Source organism: Bacillus rossius, chromosome 14, assembly GCF_032445375.1.
Source record: "Bacillus rossius redtenbacheri isolate Brsri chromosome 14, Brsri_v3, whole genome shotgun sequence".
Classification (NCBI taxonomy): domain Eukaryota; kingdom Metazoa; phylum Arthropoda; class Insecta; order Phasmatodea; family Bacillidae; genus Bacillus; species Bacillus rossius.
Window position 1 is genome coordinate 28,712,777 of NC_086341.1, and position 18,214 is coordinate 28,730,990.

The window sequence follows — 18,214 nt, forward strand, 5'->3', positions numbered from 1 at the left end:
GCTCTTGATTAAATACAACAAGAATATGTTTTTCCAAATTTCTCATTATAAAAATTTTACTGTTCAAGTTACAATGTTTCGTATATTTAAAAAAAATTAATTACACTATAAAGTTAAGTCTAAAACGTTTGTGTTCTATGGTTTATATGTGGCAACAGAGCTCATCGAAACAAGGACAATGCTAATGACAGATATCGTGCATTGGAAAGAGTAAATGCCCATTGAAAACTAAGAATGAGACGCGCTATAGTATTTTAATTGATGGCGAAGTTAAGGTGATCCGCAGTTTCTTCAACTTAACCACATTTTCTGCTATAACATCATACATTGAAATATTACAAAAATAAGAATAACATAAACATTATAGATGATAAATAATGTAATAAGATAGAAAGCAGAATTAAGCAGTAACTAAATGTTTCAAAATAAGAGGTAACCATTACAAAATTTAAGCTGATTTACATGTAACTAAAAATTAAGCTTTATCAAAACAAGATGATAATACGTAGTATTACATTAAAGCCAGTCGCACACAGATTGAAGCAGTAGGTAAGTCGCTAATCGCACGTGCGGATATGTTCGGCGCATGGTCGCTACCACACACTACACGAGCATGCTCGTCTCTTTCTCTTTAAAGACAGTCGGTGTTGTACTTGCACAATGGCTACAAGCAGCATTGCACTGTTTGGCGTATTAATTTGTTTGGATGTTTTAATTTTTCGCAGCTCACAACAAAAGCTTGCACGTAAATTGTCAATTTTTTTTTCTTCAAAAAGTCGACGTCGGCGTCTGGAAACATTTCTCTGGCATTTTTCAATAACTGTTCGTAGTACTTTCGTTTGATATGCCTGTTGACATATTCCTTACTCCTTATAACCCACGCTGGTCGAAGAGTGCGATATACATTTATGAACTCCTCCCAAATTTTTTTTATTGTCATTCAAAGACATGATGATGCGACAACGGACAGCACACCCACTGTGGGCTCGGGGCGAGCATGTTGGGACCTGCCACACACTGGCGGTTATGCTCGGTCCGGGGCTCGGCTCGGAGCTCGGTCTGACAGAGGCTGGACCAGCCCATAGCCTACACTGGCGGATATGCTTTCTTTTTTTCTTCTTTTTTTTCCTAACCTAATTTAAAACTAAGTGTGTTGGGAAGGGTTCCGAGTTAGGGAGGGAGACTAAGTGCGTCTCAGGCCGTAGCCCATACGCTCTAATCATGCAGGGTGTTAGCCATGCAGGAGGGCTAGCATGCATCATGTGCTAGGAGTGGGATTGACCAGCCATGGCAGCGATTGGCGCCATGACTAACTCCCCTCACTGACTATACTAGACTAAAACTAGATAAGTTGAGCCCAGGTAAAACCTGCATAGACACAGGGCAAAATTTCATTCATTAATATCAAGCAGGATGCTTACGGTAAAACAGAAGAGTTGGACAGAGTAGAAAAGAGTCTACCATGCGGGGGGGTTGGGGGCTTGGACATTGCTGTGCGCATTGGTTTGGGTGGCACTGGTTGTTTCGGCCAGCCCACTTAAATTATGAAGAAAGAAAAAATTATTTAGATAAATTTTGTAACCGAAGCTACGCGGATACGCACTCCAATGTAGCCTACTCGATACAAAGCTGATGGCACCATTGGCTTACCGTGTCGTGGATATGCTCTAGTGTATGGGGCACTCCTCCGCGCTAACTGCGCAGGTCCGCCTTGTGACCACGCACTTGGGGGTTTGTTGCTCGGAGGCCCGCCCCTAGCAGGTCGTAAACCCCGAGCGCTCGACGGGCCACTGCAAGGGCGGCTCGCTTCAGGGCGCTCGGCGGAGGGCAGATGCCCCCGAGACTGGCCACCGAGCCGACATCGGCTGAACCATGGAGGTGCGAAGTAAAGTACAATACCTGCCGTATTGATACTTCAAGCCCCCCTTCCTAACTGCGTGGCAAAGTTTATGTCTAATTTCTTGCAGATTTTTTGGTATTATGTTTGTTTAGCAGTATTCACTATACATGATGGCAACTTTATGATTTTTCTTTTCAAGCTACCTATTTAACAAATTTATAGCATTGCCTATTAATCTTCAAACAGCTACGTTTTGTTTTGCTAGCCAATTACTAACCAGTTGACGTCAACTCCATGGTTGGAATTCCTGTCCTCGTAATGTTTCGCCCGTTAGGGTCTTTGTCAGCCGGGCTATCCCTGCAATTTGAAACCAGGTAACACGAATGAAACACATACAGGATGTTCAAAATACGTCCACAAAAACAGTACTATCTTAACTTGATGCGAAAAAAAAAGTTAATCGGGACACTACGAAACAAAACATCTATTGGAACATGCAGGCTACTCTCTTATGTCTGAGACCAGTATTGCATGTAAACAAAAAAGAGACTAGTTAGCGACTAGTTTATTGCACACGACGATTATTCACTTCCAGCTTTTAACAATAGGGTGTAAAAATACTCCGTGGTCAATTTTAAAGCTGTTTTTTTTTTGTTCATGATCACGCTAGTTTTTTTTAGATACAGATGGATAATAGGAAATGACGTCGTTTAAACCAGTGACAGATGGTCGAAGTTTTACAGAAATTCGAAAGGGGGTGACAACACAACCCGCAACAGGACAAACTGCCAATACAGCTGCCATGCTAATTTGGCAGGGTGTCAGTCACACAGCATCTCCGTACGGCTGTGGCATAGTGCAGGAACATTGAGATCCTGCCACCTGGACAATGAAAAGATCTTTAAATTATGTTTGGATACTGGATTTTCATTCCAATGGCATGAGCAACACAAAAACTGTGGAGTTTGAAACGACTTGCACTAGAATAATATAAGTGATCTAACGTGCGCGAACGATTCGTTCAAAACGAACGAATCTTTGAGCGAACGAAAGTATATGATTCGTTCGCTATGTAAAGGATCGGTTCTTTAATAATCGATTACTCGGAAGATGTACACGGTTCGGGAGAATATAAAACGCAGAGAGAGCAAGGAAAGTGAACCTGTCAGTCCGACTCGTTGGGAAATGACTCATGACGTCGGGAGTCACAGTAATCAGCAACCGCAGCGAGCGCGCATTCACACGAGCAATCGTTAACTGATAAACTAAAAAAAAAAAATGCAAGAGGTAAAGAGATGCGAGTGGGGGTTAGCGATTCAACAAGTATCAGGCCCTGGCGGAACTTGTGAGCGCATCACTTCCCACTCTACCACATTCATCCACGCATCCAGACACTAGCATTCCACCACAGCCGAAACGTCAAACAGCCCCCCCCCCCCCCCCCCCCATCAAAGACTCCAGAATCACCTACAACCAAACACATCAAAAACGTACACACAGACACAAGACAAGAGGTGATGGGCGGCACCCCGTGGCCTGAACAGACAGGCACAGACAGGCACAGACAGGCACAGACAGGCGTGCCGACCGGGCGGCTCGCTACCGGCAATGCTGACAGTGTCAGTTCCGCGACGCACTGGTCGCTGACTGTGCTGTCCGCATTAGCAACTGATCTGAGCCAAAAAAATATAGCGTTACATTGCCAGGCTATTCAGAACGCGGTTTTCTTCCATGAAAAAATTGCTGTGATTTGTGTGCCGAAATTAAACATGTACGTGAAAAAAACTCAACCAATCACGAAACATAGACGATGGTAAGGAGTTTTGACCTCCAGCTAGTCAGTATAAATAAACTCGGAGGTTTCGCGGATTTGTTTGGCCAAAGGGTGGAATTGAAAGTAATAGGTGTGCTCACTGGTTGATATCTTAGCGAGAACATTTTTATTCTTGTTAATAGGCTTACTTCTCTCCTAGCTGGCCATCGCTAGCTAAACAGCTGTAGAGGGGCGTACGGCTAGTAATACATAAATATTGACAAATTTTACGTTAATATTTACTAAAAACATTTATTTCAGTATTATTTAAAAAAAGAGGCTATAATTTTTTCCCCCCTTCATTGTGTTATTGTTTCTTGCAACGTGATTGGTCGCGCACTTGTGACTCCGGAGTCCCTCGCCGCGCGTCGACGCCGTGGCCTCCGCCGAAAAGCAGCCAGTCTCTTCTCTGGGGCCTCGGGACCGGGGTGTAATCTGCCGGCGACCGCCAAGGTCGCGCTGTGGCGTCCGCGGGGAATAATTAACCCATTTTGTGGCCTGCCCCTCATTCGCCCCGGCCTTGGCTCAGGGAAGTGGTTTCGCTGCCTTCCTCACCCTTTCCGCACCCCTCCCCACCCCTCCTTCGCGAACTGCTTGGCTGCCGCGGGGAATGGCTACACTGTAAAAAAAATAATAATCTGAGCGAGTCTTGAAATTTAACCTCTCATGTTGCAAATACACTTATCAATAGAAACTCTAACGTAGCATTATTTGAAATAATGCCGAGCGTGATAAACATAAGCAAATTGTGTCTTCCAAACTAAATTCCTGACCGCGAATCACACGTAGTTTCACCACTCTCCGCTAGAGTTCGCTGCCGGAGCAGCTACGTCGACTGTCGAATCATGCCATTTGCAAACAGAAATTTTAAACCTTAAATAAAACGGTTCCGATAAAAGAAAAAAAATTTGAAGAAATACTAAACCCCGGCTTTGGACCTGATTTCCATAAAGGAATTTTATTAAAATACTGTCCGTCTTGTCAAAATTCATTAAACAGTTAATACTACAACGTACACATTCGGATTTATGAACATTGTTTTGCGCCATCCACCGTTGTTACACATTTCCGTTCCATTCAGTAAATTGCTCCCTCAAACTGCCGTATAACGAGAATAAATAAATGTTACACATAGAAAGAAAATATGTTCGCAGCCGCCAAGCGCATTACAAGTGAAACTTCATAGATACACGTGCAAGAATGTAAGCATGCAGTTGCATGCGCGTCGGCTAACGATGTGAAGGGGTTCTGTGTTGGAATTGTGGATAGGGCATGGGGGTGTCAAATTGCAAGGGTCCAAACAACTGACAACAATATTGTCACATCACTAAAATTGTCAAAATACAAATTAAAATAATCACACATTAAAAAAGAATCACCAACGAGCCAATCATAAAAAAGAAAGTTTGTTACTGCACAAAAATGCACGTGTGCTATAATGCAAACATGTCATCGAGCGCCCCACTCTTGATTGTAGCTCTTTTCGTTGTCCCCTAAACTTTACGGCTTACTTAGGCTCGGATGACGTCATCTACTCGACTTAATCTACCTGCTTTTAAATTTTTTTAACTTTAAAAAATATTTGAACCCTTTTTGTAAAAAAAATAGTAAATTTTCAAGAAAAATTAGAGACCAAAATATATTTTTAGTAACTTTACAAGGAAAATTTGTAAACTTTAGAGCTTATGTTATGTCCGGTTTAGAGATATATGTTTAAATTTACAAAACAAATTATAAAATTTATAATTTTTTCACGAGTTAAAAAAATACACGTATTGCATCTTAACTAACAAGAATAAAAAGAACACAAAAAATAAATTAAAAATTCTAATACACTAAAACCATTTGTTTTGAGTCAGTAACGTTTAATGAACCCCATTGCTGTGGTGCGACGAATACAATTTACTGGTCAGCTTTAAAACATGTAATACGTTTGGTTATTCGCCAGCGATGTCTGTGCTACGATATTCTTGTTCTTGTGTTAGTTTACTGTGTATAGAGCCTGAAGCCAGTGGCATCTCTGTGGGAAGGGTGCTAGACTGCAAATTGGTCGTGGAAACACACCTGCCTCTGCTACTACCTGCCTCGACCGTCTCCTGATCACACTTTCGATTATGTTCAAAGGCACCCGCCACCAAAAAGGGCGGAAGAGATTGAAAAAAAAAATGAGGATTGGTGGAGAAGGGGAACAGAACTGCGAAAATTATGATTTTAATAAAAAAACAAAATAACACACCTATAGTTCATTTCAGCTAACCAGAACACTGGGAATGAATGTCTGGATGTCTGCTCTGTCAGCAGAGGCACGCCATTCAACTTAAACATAGTCTGCGATGTGACAATTTCAGTACAAAAACAAGCAATTTCATATTTAATTATAATATTGACTTTAAGATGACAAACAAAAATTATAAAAAATTCAAGTTAGCTGGAATATACTATATTTGCCCATGAAAACAAAAAAAAATCATTGAAATATAGTTGATTAAATTTGTATCCATACCATATATAAAAACTTTAATTCATTCAAAATTACAAACATACGAATCAGGAAAAAATTATATTTAAAATATTATAATCAAAATTTAGGCACTGAAAGGCTACCTACATCCAAGATTTTAGCGCGCTCACATTAATGGTTTACAGCCAGGCAAATAAAAGTCGATAATTTTGATTTTGCTGAACCAAAAAAATATATATTTTGTATTAAATAAATAAGTTTTTTCTTATCAATTTCAGTTCAGATAACTTTTATTTATTACAGAATCGAGCTAATCGGTTTATAATTTGGGAAAATTATCATCAACCGCTACACAATCAGCAACTAGGAAATTATAACTGCTCGTTACATGCAAATATTACTGCACACATGACAAAAACACATTTTTTACGCTGAAATTACTATAGTACATTCCAGCTAAAATAAACATTTTGTAATTCAACTTCTAGCTGAAATCAGTGACTACGTTTACAAAAAAAAATAGTTTGAGACCCAGGCGGCTTTACAACTATTCCAAATTTTAAAGAAACTCTTTTCGGCACAGGCATAGGTAGATTTTGAAGTACCTATATTACTTCTGGAAATGTTTTGGAAACTTCTATAAACTTCTGGAACAATTTAAGAACTGAATGTACATAACAACCTATATGTTCGCCAATATTAAAAAAAGATCGATTTAACATTTTATCATGTTCCATGCAGCAATACCTTCTGAATGTTTTTAACTTAATGCATTTAGCATTGAATGTCCTAAGGAATTTCATTTTATGCCTACTAGTTATTTAGATTTTTTGTCATACAAACACTATTTTTCATCCCTTGGCTTAATACATGGTCATATATATTTTTTGTAAATAGGTTTAATGTAATATTAAGATAGTCATCAATAAATTTTAAAGAATTTTATACTAAGGAAGCTATATATTTTTTAAATTTCAACGTGGTTTTTTTCGGTGATAGTTCGTTTCAGAAAAATTGTTTGAACCTTATGATTTAGTAAGAGGTCTTGTTATTTTTATATTTCATGATATGAATAGTAATGTTGTTAATCATAACTTACGGATAGAATATTGGTTACGAGTGTAATGTGTGTTTTTTTAAATTTATTTAAACCTGGAAATTCAGATTCTAGTATTGTTTATAAGTTTCTTAATGTTTACAATATGCAATTAACGTATCTGCAGCTACGAGGACTCACCAAAACCAATTGCTCGGTGTTGCAATGGAAGTGCAAGTGGAACAAACATGGCGCCAAATAGCAATGCAGTTAGTTACACCACTCTCTTCCTGGTCGTTGTACACTCCGTAACGTTCTGAGCGTTACGCTTATGTTTTTCGTTACGCTACTTTTCGTTACGCTATGATGACGCCATAGCCTCTTCTTGGACTGGCGCTGCAAATAAGTTTCATTTAAAAACCCATGCGTGCGTGGCACGTTAGAACTATATAACACTTTCACAGCTAATGCAAATAATTAATGAGTTTATGATAGCTAAAATATGATAAGTAACCCTATTGCAAATGTCTATCAAATTATCAGCATTTTAATACCAACACCGGATAAAACCTCATTGATTTGAGGGTTTAGGGTTGAGAATTACGAGTTGCGCGAAAGTATGCAAAAATTATGCAGACGTATTCAAAAGAATGCGCTGCTACTGACATTATTTGTAAGCGGCAGTAAATATTTTTTAATTCAAAACTTTTTTTTAACCTATGAGCAATATTTGTTACGTACGTAACACACTTTAACTCCGTTTCCTACTCCTTGTGATTCTGATAATATTCTACCAACTGTAAATAAATTGGTCATTAATTCAAATATGTTTATTTCTTTAACGAAGAGATAATTTTAACTATAACTTTTATACATGTTTGCTATTTAACTTCTTCCAATCTGTGTTATTCAGTTAAGGATAGGACGATGATAGGAAAAGTAGGAAACGAATGGGAGTGTTTCAAGTTTAATGTGTCTCGAAAAAGTCAAATCGATGGTTGTTCCAATCGAGTGGAAGAGAGATGGATGCGGCGCAAGCGTACAATGAGCGTAACGGGACAATGTGCGTAACGGGACACTTTTTCGTGCGTGCAGCCGGCGTTCATCGATTTATTAGACGTTGTCACGTCAAAAAAAAAAAAACGGTTCACTGCCCAAAATCTTAGCTATGACTCACGCGCGGTCAACTCGTCAGAAGGCTCGCACGACCCGTGAGGATTTATCGTCCATTATGTCCCCCCCTCCTGTAGCAGCCGGCGCGGCGAGGCAGGTGTGCGGGCCGCGACGCCGACTCCGCGTACCCGCATGATTCATGGGCGTCGCGCGTGTGGACGTCGCCTCGGCCCCGTCTTCCGGTTCCGGTCCATTTGCCCGGCGGGCCGCCCGCTTCCGCCCACCCGATTGTCTTCCGTCGCACTTCCTCCGGTGCGCGCGCAGGTGGCGTGGGATACTGTCTCCCGGGGCAGTCTAATGGCGTGCGTGCCGCCTTGCATGCCCTTGCTCGACCTTGCTGCAGCTGCACCAGGCGACAAGGCGGGCGAGAAACCTAGCAGATTTCAAACACAGGCCGAACTGGCTACAGAGTGGACTAGAGTGTGCCACAGGAAAAGTGTGTGTGTGTTACAGTGAGAATGAGCCACCATTTTGAATTCAGACACATCAATGACGCCCATAAATTATTGTTTATCAATTTTTTTTTGTCAAAGACGACTTAAAAATATGAAACTACGTGTTCTATATATTTTAATTTGGAACAGGTGCAAAACAGAACATGTTATAGTTTTTTTTGTAATGATTTTTGATAGGCATAACTGTCATTAGTGGCTAAAAAAAAATGTTAAAATCATCTTGTAGTAATATTTAACCTATAAAGTTGTATTTTATGACTTGAATTCTTTGACATATTTCATCTAAGATACATAAGTTTTCTATTACCTGCGTTCTAACGCACGGTAGTGCGTCAAATGTAATCAGAGAGAAAAAAAATTGTTCTACCAGATAATAAAACACTTTATTGAATAAATAATTTATGAAATAATATTTTGAGGGCATGATTATCTTATAGATTTTTTTTACTGTTGCCTTTGTTGTTGGTGTATAGAAGAGTGCGGTATTTGTGTCTAAAGTATTTTCACTCGCGCATTCTATTGGGTCGTTTATACTGGACGATTAAGAAAATAATTAAAGAAAAATATCTAAATGATAAAAATTTGATTTCGAATTTTTGATACATCAAAAAGAATTATTAATTTACAAGTTAATTAATCTCGATCAAAAGTTGGACTAATATTAGTACTATTAAATACAATTGTTTTTATAATTACATCAGTTGTAATATAGAAAGAATTTGAAGTATTATTAAAAAAGAGTCCAATTGAATAAATATTTTTTTTTTGTAACCGATAAACCTGATTGGTCAACTCACCTTACGCTCTGATCAGGCTGTTCACTTGTCACTTCAAACTCCAAAACTGTTTCTAGCGAACTTTGAAAAAAGATATCTGTATTCAAGGAAGAGTCAACTCCAAAACCGATTGCCTACTGTCATGTGTTGTGGATCTTATTTGTTTGAGCAAGTGTACCTCTGTTACCGAATTTCCCGTCATCATCAATTTTAAAACAATAAAATATTTACCTGTTGATTTTTTTTTGTTGCAGTTGGTAAAATATTACACGAATTTGTGCTAGGAACATTCTCCATATTGCGTTTTTCGCCAAGAACATTTTATTCTCTCAACACTCAACAGCCAATCAGAGTCTTATGAGGAAGAGATGTCGTTCTGAAATACTTTCCCAACCTGTTTAAGGTTGAATGAGAAATGGCCTCGAACGAAATATGAGACTGTGTGTAACCGCACGAAAATGTTGAACATGTTTACCTGAGTAGTTCACAGTCTCGTGTACTGCGCCTTTGGTTGTACCTATGAAGCAAAGATGTGAGATGTGGCATACCGGGTCGGTATTTTTCTTGTCGCAGAGTAAACATTTAAAACAAGGTAGTCATTTATGTTCAATATAGGAAGTAGTGATTGGGGTCGCGTGGCTTTGTGCTTCACATCTAAATCCTCTATTGTTCATTTAAGTATCACCTATCATCTAACACCGGAAGGCAAAAAAACAAAAACACTTTTCTTGCAATGGAATATTTACTTTAAATTGGTGAGATGTTTTAAACAAAAGTGCCTTGGCTGGGAATTGAACCCGGCAACTATGCTCACCATTACACCACCATCGCAAATTGAAAGGTGCTGATTTAATCTCGTTTGACAGATTGTGTACTGTCGTATCAAGCGGTTCAAGTGAAAGCGCATCCTCAAGATCTGGCTAAGTGTACGATAAATTAAAAGTTGTTCAGGCAAAGTTCTTTGGTTGTCGGTTGAACCTTGAACCAGAGCGTACCCAAAAAACGGGAGATATGGTGAGGGGGGGGGGGGGGGTGTGGAAATAAATCTCTCTCCCCGTGAAAACTAATACTCGCTAGGAAGAATCGTGAACATTGCCACCATGATGTGAGTAATGTTAAACAAAGACGTTCACAACACACCAACAAGCAATTAGAGCTAGACTTCATCATAGCAAAGTGTTTTTTTAATAATTTTAGCTCTCGGTATAAGAAATTTGGTAGGAGTAATTTCGTGAATTGAACAGAAGCCGATTGGAACGTAAATGGGTACTGCCACGTTGCTGCTATCTGTGGAAGTCTTAGATATTCAGAAAAGATGGCAGACCCGTGTGATTTATCCGTATATAGTTGTTTCATGAACATAGCAAAATTAAACACACATAGATATTTAAAATAAATTTTTATATCTGTACAAGTATTCTTTAAACATTTATTTTATAATTTATAGTCATAATATAAATGACAACTTAAGAAAAATAACGCTAAAGCCGCTGACACACTTTCAAATTTTCGCATACTACACCTTCCAATAAAGTTGGTCAAGTAAAGTTTGGGGGTTATGACGTCACTACCGCAGCCATGATTTTATGGCAATTTGGGTGGATATAGTTTCCATAAAATATTATCCACATTGGACTGGTTATGATATATGTTGAGTGTTTGACGGAATCAGCGAATAAGAATCGTGCCCAGAGATTCAACGAGTTTTTAAATGGCGAAGGACACATGTGATATCAAAGAGGTAATGCATAAAAAATAAATGTTCATATGAACGCCTACGACAACGTTTAAAATGTCTGGAATTTAGTTTATATGTAATTATATAAGTAAAGTATTTTCGTGAGATAACATAACGTTATTTTGTGTAGTTGGTCAAATGGTTAAGTGTAAGAGAACTTTACCATAACGTCATTAACGAATAAATAATTTAAATGAAAAAAGTAAATGGCGTGTCAGTAGCTTTAAAATATCGAAAAGTATTAATTATATTATTGAATTAATATTTATGTAATATAAAATATAAACTGTTTTAAAAGTTAATATATGCATAAATATTGTCACAGGTTCAATTTTTTTTCCATCCGGTACCACTGTAATGTATTTTCTTATACTGTATTAAAGTTTGATGATGTGGCAGGATTTTAAATGTATTTGAGGTTATCTGTTCAACTTTATTTTGTTGGAGGGAATTGAAAATCGCATCGTTCAATATCTTTCCCATACAAGTCGGGGTCTAAAATTTGATGTGTGGCAAGTCTATTATTTTACTATTCCTAAAGTATTAACACGATAACTCCCATGTATTTGTTGTTCTGTCACTAAAATTTTCAACAGATTTTCACTGAGTGTAATATAATGAGTGTAAAATGTCGCGCAATTGATAATAACTACGAACACTTGTACAAGTTTTTACACACATGTGTTTCTCATAGTGAACATATTGAAAATATTAGAGACAGAACAAGAAATGAAAGGGAGGTATTGTGTCAGAATTTCAGAAAAATCCTTTAAAAAAATTGATGTAAATTAAAAAAAAATGTAATGGCGTGTGAGATGAAACAAGAAGTGTTGTATAGGATTATGTATTTTGTTGTATAGGTTTTTGATACTATTTGCTGTATGTTTAATTACTTTCCTTTTATATATTTCTATGCTTAATTTTTAATTACTTTAAATTAGTTATGGTTGAACATTTATAATAGTTAATATTTGAACATTAAGTTAAAATTTTAATTTGTTATATTAATATTTAGTCAACATCTGCTTATATCATGCTTAACTTTTAATATTCCACTATATGATGTAATTGCAGAAAAGTGGTTAAGTGTAACAAATTCGCCACCAATAAAGACAATATCTAAAACTAAATAAATAATAAATAAAGGAATGTCCGCTGCAATTAGCAAGTGAATGACGGCCCGCGAGCGAGTGCCAGAGATAATCCGAGCTAGACGACGCTAGCTCCCTCCGCCTAAATAAGAAGTTAGAGAGGGCTGCATTGTCCTCGACCCTCCCCCCCCCCCCTCCGGAGGCATCTGCCGGCCCTGCGCGTCGCTTCCCTCGGCGACCACTCAAGAAGCAGGCGCGGCTCCACAGGAAGTGTGTCTCTGGAGGGTTGGCACTCCTGCGCAGGGGGAGGGGGAGGGCGCACAGCTCCCGGCAAGCACCTGCAGCGCCCGGCCAGGCTACTCCTCTCGACAACCCTCGATGACAGTGCGCGCTCGAGCCTTCAACCCACGGAAGTCAGTTTTCATTGTGTTTTCTGCACGTGATTTTAAATAACATCAATTTTGACGTGATAACGTCTTATAAATCGATGAACGCCGGCTGCACGCACGAAAAAGCATGACTCATTGTCACGTTCCGCCTGAGCCGAGCGTGCAAGAACCGGCCAACCACCGTGCGAGAAAATCTTCTATAATTTCAAACAGGTTAAGGCGGGCTTTTTAAAAGCAGCAATTTAAAAAATTTGATATGTCGTTATCACGTAAAATTATCGTCCGTAAACCGACTTTACAGACAACCCCTTTTTTTTTTTTACTAAACAAAATATAGTACAGGACGACCTACAAATTTGAGTAAAGATACTGACGTATCTGAAAGAGTTGGATCATCTTCGGAACAAGGCTATGTTGGTAATATTAATACTGAACGTCAAGTTAGTTTTAGAACGCTCTCCATGTGTGATTAGTAATTTCAAGTGATAGCTGTGTGCCTAGAAATTCTCGGCGCCATTCTCCTGATGATAGATGGTAATAGTTTTGTTTGTCAATTGTGGTATGAAGTAGTGCTGGAACAACTGCAACCCAACAGGCGATACTAGACAAAATTCGCCGACGCAACAAACTTTCCGATCAGAAAGTTTTGATGTGTAATATCTTAGCTCTCGCTATTAGGCATTTAGTAGGAGTAATTTCGTGAATGGAATGGAATGGAAGTCGCTTGGAAATGTGTAACCACGGTGCTGCCATCTGTGGCAGATGGTGCGAAACAAAGTTCACAAAGTCAAAGGGAAACTTTATAGTATTAACTTTTTAGTGAATTTTAACACGATGTGCAGTAATTTAACAAAAATACTGGTTGAAAATCAGGCCCTTAGCAGTGGTTTAATATTTTTTCAAGTGACGTAGATGCTCCGGCAACGAATTCTATCGGCGGGTGCGGAAACTAGTTTAAATGTGAGTCCGAGTTTTATATTATAAATATATTTGCAACATGAGAACACTTTAGTTTGCTCCAAACCAGGGTTATATGTTGCACACCACTGTAAAATACTGAAGGACTCATTCACTATTTTTTCTTCTATTTCTATCGCGTCATGGGCGCGACGTTATTGAAATGTGCATAAAGTATTTTTTTTTTTCGTTTGGTAGTTCAACTAGTTCATTGGTAATATATTTACAATAAGTTTAAATTTTAAGTTTTTTGTTTACTATGAATCGCTTAATTATGAAAGGGCATTAAGTCAAATTACTAAAAGATGTGGGAATATGCAAAAAAACTATATCACATCTGTTATACGTTTCATACATCAAAATTAATATTTTTCCATTACTCTGTACCTAAATGTTAATACATTGACAAGTGCATGCCTTGCAAGTATTTCATTTACTGCGAGAAAAAAATTGTTAAATATCACAGACTTAAGCCTTTTTATAACTTAACCTTGCAAGTCAACAAAAGTTATGTAATAAAACATTTCAATCGAAAAACAATGATGTAATTCAACCTACATATAGTTTGGAGAACATGTACACCATGGTATTGAACACTTTAAAGCATTTTCACTGACCTAATAATGCATAACATCACAGGCATAACCTTTTTACACAACACTACAAAAGTTATGTAATAAAGCATCATCCCACTTTAAACAACAGTGATGTAAGCCTACACATTGCTTTGAAATTATGTACAAAAGGTATTAATAACTTCTCACCTTGTATGTTCTAATGTAACAGTGCCTGTTACACAATGTTTTGTTTTATCTTTGTAACCAGCTGCAACCATATGATTATAAAAGGACATAAGTCAACTGACTAATTCCTTTTCATAACTAATTGAGATTTCCTGGCGGTCGGTAAACTAACTTCCTTGCATCAGACTAGTGTCTTTTAGTAACTAAACGATGCGTAAACACCCACAGATTTGCATCCTGTATGTAACTCATTTCTTCAAAAAAGTTGACTTATACCCTTTCATAAATAAGCGATTCACTTAGTTCTGTTCTTGTATAATATGTTGTGCGATTGTAATTATAACTATTATATAATTATTCGTATCCAACATTTTAGGCCCTGCTTTATTGGTTTTGGAGAGAAAAATGTTTAAAATAAAAAACTTGCATTTTTATTTATTTATTTCTTTGGTTTTAGTTACTTATCTATAGATCAAGTAGATTCGGAAGTATGAATTTTTCTTCTAAAAAAATTTATACTTTTACACCTTTCAGGGGGGAAATTTAGCAAGATAAAAAAGGGTTTGTGTTTTGGTGTACTTATTATTGATAAGGAACATATTTTCTATGTAAGATTAGCTTTGGAAATATGATTAATTATTTTAAAACCATATTTACATCATTTTCATCTTCTTAGGGGTAGAATTTTGAAATTGGTTTGTAATAATACTGTTTAATATTTTTTTTTTTTATAAATCCATGCAATATACAGACTCTTCACCCCATCAGTTTTATCATCAGTATAAATAACGTGTTTTTTTTTCTTCTGTTTGTCGCGTAATTTTACACCCGCGCATACGCACAGTGTGGTTGGTATCTTGCTTTCGCATCGCGTTGCGAACGTCAAGCCTACTTATGATTACAGCGTCAGGTGGTGAATAGCGATCACACCAAGGGGTAATTCTTCCGCCCACCCAAAATATGATGGCGCATTCCACACAAAAAAAAAAACTAATCTTCCCCTTTAAAAAATGGATGATTTCCTAGGACTCTTAATTTGATAGTGTCCAATCAGGTGGTCCGGGGGTCCTAACCAAGAAATAAAATTTTTTCTGAATATTAGTTTTAAAAGAATCTTGTTTTGATGAAAACTTAACCTAACACTAAAATATTAAGCTAAATATTGCACTATGGGAGAAATTTAATGTCAACTGATAATTTTTTTTTTATATTTATATTTTGTGTTTTTTTTTTCTCCCCTGAAGTGTTTGGACTGCTCCACAACAATTGTTCTCAGTGGCGCAACCTGCGTCCGGTGTGAGCGGCCTGTAAACGCCAGTCCGAGAAGGGGGGGAGGGTGGCCGTTCTTCCATCGAAGGCTGACGCGCGATGTGCCTCGCGCGGAGGAGAGAACCACCCCCCCCCCCCTTCTCCCGCGGCGGGTTGGTTTGTCTGGTGGTGTGTGGACACAACTCGCAGCTGTCACAAACCGGAGGGAAAACCACCTCGCGTTCTACCGCGTCTCTTTCCGGCGAGCTGAGTTCCCGTGACAGGCGAGCTTTAAAACTCTTTCAACTGTTTTCTTTTTCTCTTATGTCGGCCATAACACTAAACACGACTTCTGTCTGTTCAAAACAAAACCCAGAGTGCCAAAACAAAAAAAAATAATTCTCCATTAAAAAAAATATCAGACTAAGTTTTTTTTATATTGTTTATTCTATGTTCTTTAAAAATTAAATAAAATCTTATCCCGCCAAAGTCGATACGATTATTCTTCAGAGTAACGAAAAGTGTAAGGCTCAGGATTGGGGCGCTCGATGGTGGAAAGGGCAGTAATGTTGATCGGCCCACTCCTCACTCTCGGGCTAGAGTTAGTTAAGCGACGCAACAGTGCTGCATTTTTTTTGTTACGCTGTACAAGCAAAAGAGTTCCCGTGAAAAATTCATTTAATTTGAATTAGAGTTGTGAAAATTTGTATAGACAGTGCCAAATGTGCTATTGTGTATTTTTAGTACGTATTTGTGTTCTTGTGTTTCCTTAGAATGTGATGAATTTTTTTTTTAATCTGTATATTACACTTTACTGTTGAGATGGCTTCGTTATCACATACCTATTGTTTTATCGTTCAAGTGGATTATTGAAATGTGAAGTTTTACATCTAACGGACTCGGCGGCTACGACTCCATTTTAATAATGTAATTTTATTGTGTTATTTACGTCTATCTGCGACTTCTTGTATTATCTTCGGTATGAATGTTCTGTCATGTACATTTACTTCAAAGTATAACGAGCTTGTATAACATACATTTGTGTATTTTTCTAGTCGACGCATTACAAGGTGTAACTTAGTTCTTAGAAACCAAACTCTGAAAATCAACCATATAATTCAAACGCAACAACAAAAAATGCTTTCCAAAAACATTTCGAAATTACTTTCGTGCAGAAAATATTTCACATTTTGTGTTTTTCCAAGAGTTTACTACCTTGCAGTATAAAAACACAAATAATTACAGATTCACGCAGGATACCAAAAATCAGGCATTAGAATTCTTGACAGACTCCCTTGTTTTCGTTTTTTTCTAGTCAGTTAATATACAATCATAACTAGTTAAAACTTTAGAAAATTTATATATTGTAAAAACTCTTTTATATTTACTGGATTTTTAAAAATAAATACCTAAACACATCAAAAATAAAATAAAAAAAATTCATTTTAATTTTGCTAACCAGACATGAATATAACGTTTTAAAAAGTTAGAAAATGACATATGAATGATAGTAAACTTGGTTCAAATTGAAATTTTTTTATGGAGGGGAAGGGGAATGAACAACTCGTTAGATAAAATAAAATAAAAGTTTTATGAAAACAACTTTCCAAATTTATTTTTGATTATTTCAAACTTTTTAACAGATATACGTATTTGTCTAATAATAATTATAAATACTTGTCTAGTAGGAAATCTATCGCTCTTTTTAATGGTGCAATCCCATACAGGGATTTACGGTTTTTTACGGCAAGGTAGTGTCACATTGGAAAAATATAAAATGTGAAATTTATCCTAAAGCCACCGATTATTCTTTTGTAGTGTACAATATATACCCAGAGTTTGGCCGTTAAAAACTGAGATATTCTGTCAGCTAAAGTAAATGTTACTTTTGTTGTAACATAACTTGGTAGTCTTTGACATTAAGAAAATCTCCATAGTCGTATCTAAGCCTTTGTTAAGACGAAGAAATTTTTTTAACTATTTATTTAATCACTAATTAATTCAGCACTAGACAGGTTTACGGTTTTTTTGTGTTATTGAACAGTAAAATTATTTTAATTGAAAACATCATCTAAAACCAAAACACCATTAAAAAACTCAATTTATAAATAATGTTAACCCATCAATAAATAAAATCAGCAATTTGAAATGCTTGAAAAATAGTGCTAGTTATAACACGTTTTAACGTGATGTAAGTATGAATCACAGGTGATAAAATCAAACTTTCTGCTTAAGCATCACCACCACAGATGACCACGAAGTAATTTTCCTCGAAACGTCAGGGAGAGAGCCCATTTTCAACACGGACGTGATCGACTTAAGTTTTCTCAGATGATAGTTGGATACTGCAATGCACATATTTGCGTTATATCATTGCGTAAAGCCTACTTTATTAGCTATCAAATTACTTTAAAAAAACAGATGGAAGTAGCAGCGATCGATGTCGTGTTTACATTACAACACACTTGTGTACTCGTGCACTTGTATACTTGCA